Source organism: Balaenoptera acutorostrata, chromosome 15, assembly GCF_949987535.1.
Source record: "Balaenoptera acutorostrata chromosome 15, mBalAcu1.1, whole genome shotgun sequence".
NCBI lineage: Eukaryota > Metazoa > Chordata > Mammalia > Artiodactyla > Balaenopteridae > Balaenoptera > Balaenoptera acutorostrata.
In genome coordinates, this window is record NC_080078.1 from 33,843,442 (window position 1) to 33,858,670 (window position 15,229).

Below are 15,229 nucleotides of genomic sequence, written 5' to 3' on the forward strand. Positions count from 1 at the left end.
GCCAATATCACTGATGAACATAGATGCAAAAATCCTCAACAAAATACTAGCAAACAGAATCCAACAGCACATTAAAAGGATCATACACCGTGATCAAGTGGGGTTTATTCCAGGAATGCAAGGATTCTTCAATATATGCAAATCAATCAACGTGATACATCATATTAACAAATTGAAGGAGAAAAACCATATGATCATCTCAATAGATGTAGAGAAAGCTTTCGACAAAATTCAACACCCATTTATGATAAAAGCCCTGCAGAAAGTAGGCATAGAGGGAACTTTCCTCAACATAATAAAGGCCATATATGACAAACCCACAGCCAACATTGTCCTCAATGGTGAAAAACTGAAACCATTTCCACTAAGATCAGGAACAAGACAAGGTTGCCCACTCTCACCACTATTATTCAACATAGTTTTGGAAGTGTTAGCCACAGCAATCAGAGAAGAAAAAGAAATAAAAGGAATCCAAATCGGAAAAGAAGAAGTAAAGCTGTCACTGTTTGCAGATGACATGATACTATACATAGAGAATCCTAAAGATGCTACCAGAAAACTACTAGAGCTAATCAATGAATTTGGTAAAGTAGCAGGATACAAAATTAATGCACAGAAATCTCTTGCATTCCTATATACTAATGATGAAAAATCTGAAAGTGAAATTAAGAAAACACTCCCGTTTACCACTGCAACAAAAAGAATAAAATATCTAGGACTAAACCTATCTAAGGAGACAAAAGACCTGTATGCAGAAAATTATAGGACACTGATGAAAGAAATTAAAGATGATACAAATAGATGGAGAGATATACCATGTTCTTGGATTGGAAGAATCAACATTGTGAAAATCAGTCTACTACCCAAAGCAATCTACAGAGTCAATGCAATCCCTATCAAACTACCAATGGCATTTTTCACAGAACTAGAACAAAAAATTTCACAATTTGTATGGAGACACAAAAGACCCCGAATAGCCAAAGCAATCTTGAGAACGAAAAATGGAGCTGGAGGAATCAGGCTCCCTGATTTCAGACTACATTACAAAGCTACAGTAATCAAGACAGTTTGGTACTGGCACAAAAACAGAAATATAGATCAATGGAACAGGATAGAAAGCCCAGAGATAAACCCACGCACATATGGTCACCTTATCTTTGACAAAGGAGGCAAGCATATAAAATGGAGAAAAGACAGCCTCTTCAATAAGTGGTGCTGGGAAAATTGGACAGATACATGTAAAAGTATGAAATTAGAACACTCCCTGACACCATACACAAAAATAAACTCAAAATGGATTAAAGACCTAAGTGTAAGGCCAGACACTATCAAACTCTTAGAGGAAAACATAGGCAGAACACTCTATGACATAAATCACAGCAAGATCCTTTTTGACCCAGCTCCTAGAGAAATGGAAATAAAAACACAAATAAACAAATGGGACCTAATGAAACTTAAAAGCTTTTGCACAGCAAAGGAAACCATAAACAAGACCAAAAGACAACCCTCAGAATGGGAGAAAATATTTGCAAATGAAGCAACTGACAAAGGATTAATCTCCAAGATTTACAAGCAGCTCATGCAGCTCAATAACAAAAAAACAAACAACCCAATCCAAAAATGGGCAGAAGACCTAAATAGACATTTCTCCAAAGAAGATATACAGATGGCCAACAGACACATGAAAGAATGCTCAACATCATTAATCATTAGAGAAATGCAAATCAAAACTACAATGAGGTATCATCTCACACCAGTCAGAATGGCCATCATCAAAAAATCTAGAAACAATAAATGCTGGAGAGGGTGTGGAGAAAAGGGAACCCTCTTGCACTGTTGGTGGGAATGTAAACTGACACAGCCACTATGGAGAACAGTATGGAGGTTCCTTAAAAAACTAAAAATAGAACTACCATATGACACAGCAATCCCACTACTGGGCATATACCCTGAGAAAACCATAATTCAAAAAGAGTCATGTACCAAAATGTTCATTGCAGCTCTATTTACAATAGCCAGGACATGGAAGCAACCTAAATGTCCATCGACAGATGAATGGATAAAGAAGAGGTGGCACATATATACAATGGAATATTACTCAGCCATAAAAAGAAATGAAATGGAGGTATTTGTAATGAGGTGGATGGAGTTAGAGTCTGTCATACAGAGTGAAGTAAGTCAGAAAGAGAAAAACAAATACCATATGTTAACACATATATATGGAATCTAAGGGAAAAAAAAAAAAAAGGTCATGAAGAACCTAGTGGCAAGATGGGAATAAAGACACAGACCTACTAGAGAATGGACTGGAGGATATGGGGAGGGGGAGGGGTGAGATGTGACAGGGTGAGAGAGTGTCATGGACATATATACACTACCAAATGTAAAATAGATTGCTAGTGGGAAGCAGCCGCATAGCACAGGGAGATCAGCTCTGTGCTTTGTGACCATCTAGAGGGGTGGGATAGGGAGGGTGGGAGGGAGGGAGATGCAAGAGGGAAGAGATATGGGAACATATGTATATGTATAACTGATTCACTTTGTTATAAAGCAGAAACTAACACACCATTGTAAAGCAATTATACTTCAGTAAAGATGTTTAAATAAATAAATAAATAAAGTGGGGCAAATCCATAGAGACAGAAAGCAGTTTAGTGGTTGCCAGGGGATTTGGGGAAGGGGCAAAGGGGAGTGAGTGAGTGCTCTGTGGGTTTGGAGTTTTCAGATTTGGGGTGACAAGAAAGTTCTGAAACTAGACAGTGATGGTTGCACAATACTGTGCATGTATTTAATGCCCTTACTCTGTACACTAAAGTGGCTAAAATGGGAACTTTATAGTCAGGTAAGTGAGGCGGGTGATGAGATTCTGGTTCCGGGTAAGCTGGAGGAAGCATACTTCACTCTGTCTCCCCCGCTCCATGCAACTATAAAATCCAGATAAGAAGGAAGTCTTGCCATTTGCAACACAGTGGATGGACCTTGCGAGTAGTACGCCATATGAAATAATTCAGGCAGAGAAAGACAAATACTGTATGATTTCACTTGTATGATTTCACTTATATATGGAATCTAAAAAACAAAACAAAAAAGGAAACAAAACAAAACTCATAGATACAGAGAACATATTGGTGGTTATCAGAGGGGAACTGGATTGGGGTGGGTGGAAAAAATTGGTGAAGGGGGGTAAATTGTAATGTGACAGATGGTAACTAGATACACTATGTTGATTATTTTGTAGTGTATACAATAATCAAATAACTATGTTTTACACCTGAAACTAATATAATGTTCACCAATTTTACCTCAATAAAAAGTAAAATGTTGAAAAAAAAATCTAGATAGAATGCATGACACAACTATGTAGGGTCTCTGAAAATTAAATAGTAGCAGTTGGAGCAGAGAAGTAGACCAGAATACTGGATGAGCGGTGAGTTCCTCCCCCTTCCCTCATCAGTATCCCCTGGCAAGGATTCACAGCAGCCTAGAGCCCAGAACTGGACACCCACACACAGACACAGAGAGACGCCCAACAGTCTGAGGGAGGGAAATCTCCTCTATGATCTGAGAAGCTGTGGTCCCAGGAGACGGGGCAACCCTCTGTTAAATTTTTTCTTTCCTCTTGCTGCTTGGCCCCAAATTGTAGGCTCAGTAGCAGAAACACATGAACAGGGTTAAAAAGCACCAGCAGTCTGGCTGATGGACCAAAAAGGGAGCCCTAGGAAACCAAATCCAAAACAAAACAAAAACTTTGAGATTTCTAGAGAGGAAAGAGTTTGGGAAAATAACTTCATGCACTACTTTCATGAACTCTGGACACACCCCTGAACTTAGATGTATGTGCACATGACCCTAAATAGATACCACAGACTTTGAGAACTGAACTGAATAGACTACTGCTCAGGTCCCAGACTGGCCACTGGGACGCACACACATGAGATCCAAAGCAAAGGCTTTGAAAGCAGAATTGATATTGGAAACAAAACCATAGAAGAAAGGTAGAAACTTTCAGCCTAAATCCAACTGGGTTGATTGCCTGGTAAAGCAAAAATATCAACCATTTCCATAGGATTTAAACAAGACCCAGAGGGACTTGCCTGGTGGTCCAGTGGTTAAGACTCCACGCTCCCAATGCAGGGGGCCAGGGTTCGATCCCTGGTCGGGGAACTAGATCCCCATGCCACAACTAAAAGATCCCATGTGCCACAACTAAGACCTGGTACAGCCAAGTAAATAAATAAATATTAAAAATAAAAACAAGACCCAGAGTCTCATAACATAATATTCAACATACCCAGGGTACAACCAAAATTACTCGGCATAGAAACAGAAAAATCTAAACTCACATGGGGAAAGACAGTCACAGACACCAACACTGAGATGACATGGATGCTGGAATTATCAAATACAGATTTTAAGTAGCTATTATAAAAATGCTCCAACAAGTAAGGGAAAAAACAGTTAAAACTAATAAAAAAAATAGACAGTAGTGGCAAAGAGATAGAATATATAAAAAGGAACCAAATGTAAATTTTAGAACTGTAAAAATCAATAACCTAAATTAAAAAGAAAAAGAAAATTGCTGAAAAAGTTTAAATGTAGAATAGAGATAGCAGGAGGGCACTCAATGAATTTGAGTACGTATCAGTAAAAAGTATCCAAAATAAACAAAGAGGGAAAAAAATGAAAAAAAGGGAAAAGAAACTCAAGGACTTGTAACAACAGCAGAAAGTATAACATTCATGTCACTGGAATTCTAGAATAAAGATAAATTCTAGAATAAAGAAATCTAGAATAAAGTTCACTGCAGATAATTATTTGAGGAAATCACGGCTGAAAACTCCCCACATTTGGCAAAAGATATAAACCCACAAATTCAACAAGTTCAGAAAACCCTAAGGAGGTAAACCCAAAGAAACTCACATCCAGATATAATCTGGGGCCGGGAAGGGTCGGGGAGGGGGGCTTTGGAAACAGCCAGAGACAAATGATGCAATATTGTAAGAGAGTAACAAAACGATTTAAATAACTGTGGATTTCTCGCTTAAATAAACAAAAACCAGGGAGTCAGGAAGGAGGTGGCGCAGGATTTTTTTTTAGATTGGGGTAGAGTTGCTTTACAATGTTGTGTTAGTTGCTGCTGTGCAGCCAAGTAAATCAGCTATATGCTGTATAGCAGAAGGAACTCTACACATGATTTTTAAGTGCTAAATTCAACCCAGAATTCTAATTCCAATGAAAATATCCTTTAGAAATGAAGATGAAATATTAAGGAAACTAAGAAAATTCTTTGCCAACAGAACTACTCTGAAATAATTGCTACAGGAATTGCCAGGCAAAGGGAATATAATGCCAGAAAGAAACCTGGAACATCAAGGATAAAGGAAGAGCAAAGGAAATGGTAAATATATGGGTAAATATGAATATAATAGACTAGTGTACCCCTTTGAGTTCTTTCAAATATGTTTAATGGTTGAAAACAAATTACAAAATTGTCTAACTCGGTTTTAAATGTATGTATATGCAACACACAAGATAAACAGCGTAAAGAGAGGAGGGTAAGGGACATATATGGCAATAAGGTTTCCACACCCCAATTGTAATGGTAAAAATTGATTCTAGGTAGACTGAGAGAAGTTAAGTATATGTAATATAATCCATAGAGTAACCACTTAAAAAATTAATACTACAAAAACTGATATACCCCAAGACAGATGATGTTAGAATAATTGGATGTCTCTATGCAAAACAAAAACAAAAACAAACAAAACAAACAGACAAAAAAACCAAGCAAAACACCTTGATCTCAACCTCACACTTTACACAAAAATTAACTCAAAACGGACCACATGTCTACATGTAAAACATAAAACTAAATGGGAGATGCGACTAAAGAGGGATGGCAATACTTCTTCCTGCACAGCAGCCGTATTCTAGTAACATTGTCCATATTCTAGTCACAATATCCAGCTTCTCCTTTGGGGCCATGTTCCTGCCCAATGCCATAAATTCTTTGTGAATTTGATGTCAACTCTACCATCCTCTACTGCTGCCTAATAGAACCTACACCTGCCATTACCTCTTTGTTTAGAAATCAACTCAGTAACACCCACGGCTTCTGGGTAAGGTGGCAGGTGCCCTCCTCTTCTTCACCTAGAGATCATCAAGTGCAAATAGCCAGTTATGCAAGATGGGCTGAGTCCTATCACGGGACTGTGGTCGTCACACGACAATCCAAGTAGGATGTAATGATGCTGTGAAGGCTAAGTTATTGCTAGACCTAATGAGGTTCTTAAAAAGATTCCCCATCACCATTATGGGAGAGGTTCAGGAGAAGAGGCACCTGTAACTCCTTATCATCTGTTATGAAGAAAGACTCTTCCTATGTACTCTTTAAAAGCCAGCCTTGAAAAATATCTTAGATGTACACTTTACTAAATGCCATTTCATTTGGAAACTAGCATGTGATATTTTTTTTTCTCCCATGGCACTAATGCACAAAACCAATATATTTTATAGCCTAAATGAAAAAAAAAAGGGACAGTGGGAAGTCTGGTGCTGCTCCTTTAAGATGCTTCCAGAGAATCAAATACCACTCATGATAGGGCTGCCAAGTAAGCACTTATGAAAGGTTAGACACTGAAGCAATAAACTCCAGCATGAGGCCCTTTGCTCTCCTGGTTGAACGAGATGTTTAATAGCAGGGATTCATCTTCCCCCATCTCCTATCTCCATCTAGTCAACAGGGCCACAGAATCTTTCTCAGACTCAGCCTTTTTCATCTTCTCCTGACTTTGAGCTCTCTCTTATCAGTTCTTTCTGCTTTATCCTCACCTTATTACAAGTATTTCCCCTCCCACACATCAGACTGGATCTTCAAGGGAAAGAACTGAGTCTTATTCAGCTTTCTTTTTCTAGAGATCAAGATAATGTTTGGAATCCATTTATTTGTTTTCCCATCCACCATTTGTCCCTCCATATATTCAACAAATATATACATATATATATAGATAGATACACACATATATATATATATATATATATATATATATATATATATATATATATATATATATCATCGTCTGGATGTCAGACATTGTTCTAGGCACTGGGAATACAATAGCAAAGAATACGTCCAGAACTCGTTGTGTAAGCAGGAAAAAAGATGAGTTAATTGACGATTACAATACAGAGAACATTTGCTACAATGAAAGTATAAGATGTGCTAAGGGCACATAGAAGGGACAAAAACCTTGTCTTAGAAAGTTGAAAAAAGATGTTAGTAGTTTTTGTTTGTTTTGTTTTTTAGAAAATGTATCCAGAAAAAGAATGAAAAAAATTATTTCAAGGAGAGAGGGAAATGTGTGAAAATCCCAGTGGGATTATACAAGTGCAAGTAATTCAATGTGGTGGAAGGATCAAGAGCGAGAGGAAACTGGCAAGAGATTAACTTGAATTGGGAAACGTAGGAGTCAGAGAAATAAGAAGACACACAATAAATGAATGGATAAATAGATATGTATGTTGTCTTGTTTATAATAATAGAATGTGGGAAATTCCAGTTCTCAGGACAGCTGTAAATTATTCAGAAGAGCACCAAAGAAGTCTAACAGCATAGAACTCAGTAAATCAAATCAACTGGTACCTCTGTACCTTTCTCAGATTTGCCATTTTCATAATCGTTATAAATTCTTCCAAAATAAGATGGCATTGTCCCATAAAAGCATGCTTCAAAGTACCCAGGGTGAGTGCTACCGTTTGCCTTTTCCTTCATGCATTTCAGGATTATCGCATACATCTGACATGTGTACTCTGAGTTCCTACTATCTGACTAATGCTGTGCTAATGGAAGGGGATGCAGATGTAAATGATACCCAGCGCCTTTCCTAAAAAAATCTCAAAGAGAAGGGAAGAGAGAGGAATGAGATGAAGATTATAATGCAGGGTCATAAGTGTGATAATAAGGGAAAACATAGGATACCCCAGGAACCCAAAGGAGAGGGGCACCAACCCAGCCTGTTGTGTGGGGAAAAAAGTGGAGGGAGGTGTCAGTCAGGTGTTTTAGGAGATGGAGCCCTTGGTCTAACTCTTACTGGATGAGTAAGAGTTGGGTGGGCTGACCTACCCAAGGATTTGAGAAGATAAAATTGCAAACAGCACAGTTAAAGGTAGAACAAAGTAAGGGAGATGATACTGGGGGCGGGGTGGGGGAGTAGGGAAAGCACATTAATATCTTAACACCTTTATATGTTGCTTGATTTTAATTATACTGGCAGGAAAATAATGATTTTAATCATTTTAAAGCAAAACACATTTCACATTAATAGTAGTTAAAATTTACCTGGTGTTTACAACATGCCAGAAAATGCGCTAAATGCTTTTCAGGAAGACCTCAGTTAATGCTCACCACTTGGTGAGTGGTCAGGATCCTTAGGTCCATTTTACAGATGGGGAAACTGAAGCACGGAGAGATGGAGTGACTTCCTGAAGTCATAAAGCTAGGAAGTATCAGAGAGGGAATTACTATCTAGAGGGCTCAAGTCCCCCTCTGAATCACTGCAGCACACAGCTCCCAGTACCAAGGAAACCAGCCCAAATCACAGATACCCACCCTCCGATCTGCACCTCATTTGTCTTTAGCAGGTGCTTTTTTTGCTGACTGTTTACATGCTTGTGGTTTTGCAACAAAACACGAAATGATTGTGATGTCTGGCTACATAAATGCATAGATCTACACACTTGGATTCTTGTGGTTAGATTGGGTTTAGACTGGGTTTAGAGTGGAACACTTTCCACCAAATTAAGTTTCTCCAGTAACAACCCACTGGTCCTTTTGCAGGTGGGAGTTTTCTCCACAGTGAAGATTGGAGGCTCAGGCATCAGACTGCCTGAGACAATCATGGTGCATTGTCTACATGACATTAGCCACACTGTAAAATCTCTCTGTTCTCAATTTCCCCATCTGTATAATGGGGATAACATGGTGCCTACCTAGTATCTAATTTTGTTGTGAGCTCAAAATAAGATAACCTATATAAAGTACTAAGCAAAGCACCTGGCATATTTAATTCAACAAATACTAGAAATTGCTATTAATATTCATGTGAGAGCAGGGGGGATGGGGGCGTTTGTTTCAGACAGAACACTAGACCAAACAATTTGGGTTCAAATCCTGGCTTTACTCCCCATAGGCCCTGTGAATTTGGCTGAAGTAATAACACTTTTTGAGTTTATGCTTCCTTTAAAAAAAAAAATGAGGACAATAGATGGCTTGAAATTTTGAAAGGTTTGATATTATCCTTTTGCAATGGGTGGGTAAATAGGTCCTCCTAAGCCCCACAGATGAGTGGTAAATTGCTACCACCTGTGGAGGGCAGTCTGCAGCTATCATGACACAGAATGTGCATTTCCTTCCATTCAATGGGGAAGGAAGGGCAGTGCTTTTCATAGCACAGAACTGGAACTTCAGAATATCAGTATCCATCAGTGCTGGTTAAATAAATTGTGGTTCCTCTATAACAGGGGTGGGAAAACTTGTTCTATAAAGAGCCAAATAGTAAATATTTTTGGCTTTGGGGGCCATAGTGTCTCTGTCTCTACTACCCCAATTCAACCCTGCCATTGTGGCAGGAAAGCAGCCATAAACGATGTGTAAACAAATGGCTGCAGCTGTGTTTCAATAAAACTTTATTTACAGAAATAACTGGTGGGCCAGATTTGGCTTGTGGCCATAATTTTCCAACCCTTGATCTATACTATGGAATACTATGGGTTCATTAGAAATTTACTGAAACAGATACACACTACTATATATAAAATAGATAAACAGCAAGGACCTACTGTATAGCACAGGGAACTATATTCTAATAACTACATATCTTCTAATAACCTATAATGGAAAATAATTTGAAAAAGAACATATATATTAGATATATATGATAACTGAATCACTCGGCTATACATCTGAAATTAACACAACATTGTAAATCAACTATATTTTTTTCAATTTAAAAAAAATAAATTTACTTCTATGGAAGGGTGCTCATGAGAGAATGAACAAAACAAAGCAAGTTGAACTGCTTTTTAAAATACAACCCAACGTTTGTTTAAAACCTGTACATATGCACATGCGTGCAAATATCCATTCACACCTGGAAAAAGTATGGAATGATAAACACCAAACTGCAAACAAAAGCATGCAAATTATGTCCTGGGAATGAGAATAATAATGGGGACCAGGTAGTAGTGAAGCTTTTTCTCACTTTTAACCTTAGTTCAACTTCTTGCAATGAGCGTGCACTGCTTTTCTAAATCAAATGAACAGCAGTCATAATAATACCTTTTAAAAAGCTGAGAGTTAAAGAGTTTTTGAATGATTAAATGAGAAATTGCATGTACAGCATCAAATCCAGGTCTGACCTGGCACATAGTGGGTACTCAGTTAATGGTCGCTATAAATCACTCCCCAGAGTACCAAAAGAGTTACGAATTGGGAAAAGTCCAGGGAAAAGTTCAACTCCAAATTTTCCGGGACATTATGTATTTTAGTGTAGACTCTCTTCAGTAGGGAACTATAAAACAAGGAAAAAGGTTGATCTGCCCACCCTACTTCTGGGTTCTGATATAAAATGTTTATTAGAGATCTGAGTTTACGAAGACCTGAAATCCCTGAATATAATCCAAGCTGTCATATGGTTGTAATAAAGCCCACTACTTTTTTCCAACTGCATCCTACAGTGAAGTGTGTCCTCTGATTCAAAGAAAACAGGATTGTTTATGTCAGATAAGCAAATATAGATCCCATCACTTCTTCTGGCTGTTGTTTCTTTTTGGTCTAAGGGAGAAAAAATAGTGCGTGAAAGTAGTAAGTGCTTAGACTTCAGAAAAGGAAGTGAGGAATAATCAACTGAAAAAATGAAAACAAAAAGCCACAACAGTGAGTCAGGTCAGCCATGATTAATTAACTCGATTCTGACTCATGCCGTATTATTGAAGAAAATGCATTTGAGAGAACTTGGGGGATCCACTCATCTTCTCCCCAGACATTTTTATTTTAACCTTGGGGAAAACCAGAATCTGCTACTAAAATCTCATCTGATTTTGTAAAGGTGCCAGATTTGGAGGGGAGCCAAAGGGGGTTGGGAGAACGGGGAAAGAGCTTGGCAAGGCTAAATACTAATTGGACAAGAAAAATCATTGGTTTGGTGTTATATGTAAACATGAACAGATAAACCCAAAGACTGAAAGCTCTAACATATTTAATTGATGGCCAGCAGTGCTTAGGGGTAATGTATTGAGCATGTCATGAAAATCTCAAACTACTTAGTATTTTTAGCACTTAAATGACTTATGTGTGGTATATGTCAGACACTACACAACTGTGAGTGAGCACTGCTTCTCCTGCTGTTCCCTGTAAAACCATATCGTTTGATGATGTTGGTACTTATCACAAGAGACCCACTGTTCCAGATGTAAGTCACTAGGGAGAGTCAAGTGTTGCTTATCTGATTAAAGGGATGTCAGAGATCAGGATGCCCGCAGAACTGGAGCGAGCCTCAAATAACAGGTTTTAAAGAGCAGTTTTCTTTGGAGGATGTGCTTTTTGCATTTGCTGTGTCATGAACCCACTTGTTAAATACCCCATTAGCAACAGAACGAGTCCCCCAGATCTGGGACAAAGGTGTGCAGGCAGACGGATTCCACAGACAAACACCAAGCAAGAGGTGGCAGCACAAGCGGCACCTGGCATGGATCCCCTTCAGCTTCCCGCGGCCATCTGCTTCCTGCAAGGATGCAGTCTCCTGGAGTTGTTAATTTCAGGCCTGATGCTGCTCTTGAAGTGAAAGGGCAGCCCCTGGCCACGAAGAGCCCGGCTGGCCTGACACATGCATGCACGTTTTCAAGTGAAACCAGCAAAATGTCTTTGCATCTGATAACTTGCAAGGTGGGGGAGACATATTGCCTATTATTTATTCTAATAATAAACCATTACCCCAGGCATATTTTTATTCTCCAGATTTAATAAGGTATTTTGTGAACCGAGGCAGAGGAGCGAGGGAGAAAACAATTGTGGTTATTACGAAGACGATTTCTATTTGTTTCAGCTGCAGAAGCAATCACCATTCCTTTCCTTCATAATCAAGGGTTATAATTGCTCCCCCAACTCCACCCCAATCTCTTGCTCAGTCCAAGAAAATCTGAACACTCACTGAAATGTCCCGAGGAACTAAAAGGGCTTGGCATGCTTCCCTGAACCAGTCTCCTGGGACCATCATTACCTTATAGCCAGAGAACTCTGATTATATAGCGTGGGGCTCTCAACTCAGATTTTCCCATCATGCGCCTCTCCACATCCAGAGGTGAGAAAGAGTGGGGAGGGCCAAGTGGGTTATTTACATACCATTTGCATATCTCCGCTTAGATGGAATATATGTTCTCAAGACATTTTTAAATTAAGATGTTTTAACTGGACTTTTTTTTCCCCTTCTGGTTAGATGTTGCAAAACTCTGGTGATAATTTTTTCAGAAGTTGATATTTTTATCATTTGCAACCCAATTAAATAGATTCAGCAGAGATACACAGGCCACAGCTTTATCTGGGCAGTTATCCTGATTAGGTTAATTGAAAGACATTTGAGAGGCATCTTATGTTAAGAGGAAAAACTCTAAAAGCCAGACTTCTATGGTTCATATCTCAAGTTCCCTGCTACTTATTAGCTTAGGAACCTTGAACAAATTCCTCAGCTGGGCCTCACCCCAAAGGGTCATCACAGGATTTGAATGAGTTAATATTTGCGAAGCAATCAGAACATCCAACAGAAAGCACTGCTTAAGTGTCTTTTTAATGCAAGAAAGTGCATTTAATCCAAAGTCTGTTTGCTGTTGTTATTTGTTCTTTTTATAAATTGACAATGGACCGGGCCTGCCCAGCTCTGTGCTTAGATGCTGGGTGGATGATACCACAGTGGTAGAAAAATAAAGGTGGTGAAAAGCTGCTGCTATTTCTGGAAGTTTTGTGCTGCGACCTTAAAAGTTCACTCTACAGACCGTAGAATATGTCAACAGAAATAAATCATGTGACAACCACTATACTATCAGAAAGAACCATACTATAGTGAGGTGAACTAAGTCCCATTGAACCAATTTTCCAGACAAGGAAATAGGGACATAAGTGACTTTCCAGTGGAAGGCAGCCCAGGCTGGCTCTCTAAGCCACACTGCCTTCTGCATTTAAAGAAATCTTTACATAGCTGTAAGAGGTCTTTTCCATTCCTGATCTGTGACTTTACAAAATGTCATCATTTAAGAAATGGGAACAATCCTGTAGCTGGAGGAGTATTCATTTTCTAATTTTCCAGTTCAGTTGTCTGAAAGGGTTGCCTGGGTGGTGGTGGTTATTGTTGCTGTGTGTGTGTGTGTGTGTGTGTGTGTGTGTGTGTGTGTATGTGTGTGTGTGTATGTGTGCATGCCATGTGCGTATGTGTGTGTGTTCACACCCTTCCTGGAAACCTTAATGGAAGGAGAGCTGGAAGACAAATACTTCATGAAAAATGAGCTCTTAAAACCCTAAACTTAAAGAATCTTCTGAAAGAACTAGCTTCACAAAAGTTCTGAAACAATGAGGAGGCATTCATGTAAATTGCAGGCAATTGAAGAGGAAAATCTAGGTCATCTGGCTGTTTGCTTTGTCATCATCAGTATTAATTAGACCCTGGAAGTAATGACTGAACTTGGAGAGCTCTCAGATTTAACATAATAATAATAATAAACCAACAGAGCACAGCTTTACCTTCGGAAAGAAAATATTTTTACAAGTAGAGTTCTGAAATAACCTGAGTGAAAAAAAAACCTTGCAATTAAATTCTGCAAATGTGCCCTGAGGTAATCCCAGGGGAGGTCTTATTTGTACTTAATATTCAAATAAATATTCTTTTTGTGTGCAGCGCATTTGATAGGGTGCATTTTATTTAATTTGAGTGTATAACGTAATCAGCATGGTGAGGGATAATCACAGGGAGCAGTAGAACCCTTTAACCAGGATAGATGGGCCAGCTCCACGGTGGAGGAGCAATCGTGGGCGAGGAAGGAGACGCAAAGAGCAGAATCCCAAGCATGGTTCCCCCGGAGCGTCCTCATGTTCAAGGTGGTGTCCGAGGGCCCAGCAGCATCGGCATTAATCGGAAGCTGATTAGAAATGCATCCCAGACCCTGCCCACCAGACCAACCGAATCAGAATCTGGGTTTTCCGAGACCCTAGGGGATTCCTGTGCACATTAAATCTAAAGGAGTACTGAGGTCAAGGGTCCTCACTGCAGGTCAGGGGTCCCCTAACAAGGAGGACCCTCTAGCCGCTGTGCTCCCGTATCTTCACAGATGCTGGGTACCAAAAGGCTGCCAGGGGACGTCTCCAGATGTTTGCTGGAAGGTAGAGCCACAGGGCTCTCCAGGCAGCCTCATATGCTCCTCCCTCTTTCTGGCCAACTTTCTGAAGTGCCCTCAAGGTGGTCACAGTCTTTCGTCCAGCTGGAGCCCAGCAAGGAGGCGGAAGAGGAGAGGAGGGGATCAGCATCTCTCATCTTCATCCCCAGACGCCTAGAGGGTTCATTTTTCCTGACTTAGCCCCTCTCCTCCAGCATCATGCACGATCTCGCTTTCCGCCTGCTTCATCCCATATTTACTGGCTAGTGTGTTAGGTAGTCTCATTATTATGATCCCTTTTAATAGATGACAGAACGGAGGTTTATCCTGAGTTAGGAAAAAGCGGAGCCAGGAGCCCAACCCAGACCCACCTGAAGCCAGAGCCTCTTCATCCACTGTGCGGCCCCCACCAACTCCCTGACCACCCCACAATGGAGAGAAATCAGTGAATTCATAAAATGTCCAATACAGCACCTCTCAGTTGTTCAATACTGAGCCAAGCCCCATCCCAGCCTCCCTTCCTCGTCTGCTTCCTTTTCTTCTGTTACGTGAAATCCTTCCGTTGGGACCAATTCTGCGTCTTTACAGTTGCCTTTAGTGTATCTCCCACTATGACCCTCTGCGTCCTCATGCTAAGGTTGACTTAAAGAAAGTTCACATTTCACACTGTTTTCAGGTTCTTAGGGAAGAGTTGGTGTGAGGGTGTAACCCCTAAGTTCAACACGGTCGTCGTGCTATTGGGACCTGCTGACTCCACTCCCCACGTGCTTCCCATCAACACAGACTCACTTCCTGACTGACGTCGCCCCTGAGG

General features: G+C 39.8%; 1 protein-coding gene across 7 annotated transcripts in view; it reads right to left on the bottom strand.

Annotated features, from left to right (window-relative positions):
• The window catches only part of RBFOX1 (RNA binding fox-1 homolog 1), a 1,515,726-nt gene that overhangs the window by 631,625 nt on the left and 868,872 nt on the right, over window positions 1-15,229 (bottom strand). The gene's annotated exons all lie outside the window — the stretch shown is intronic.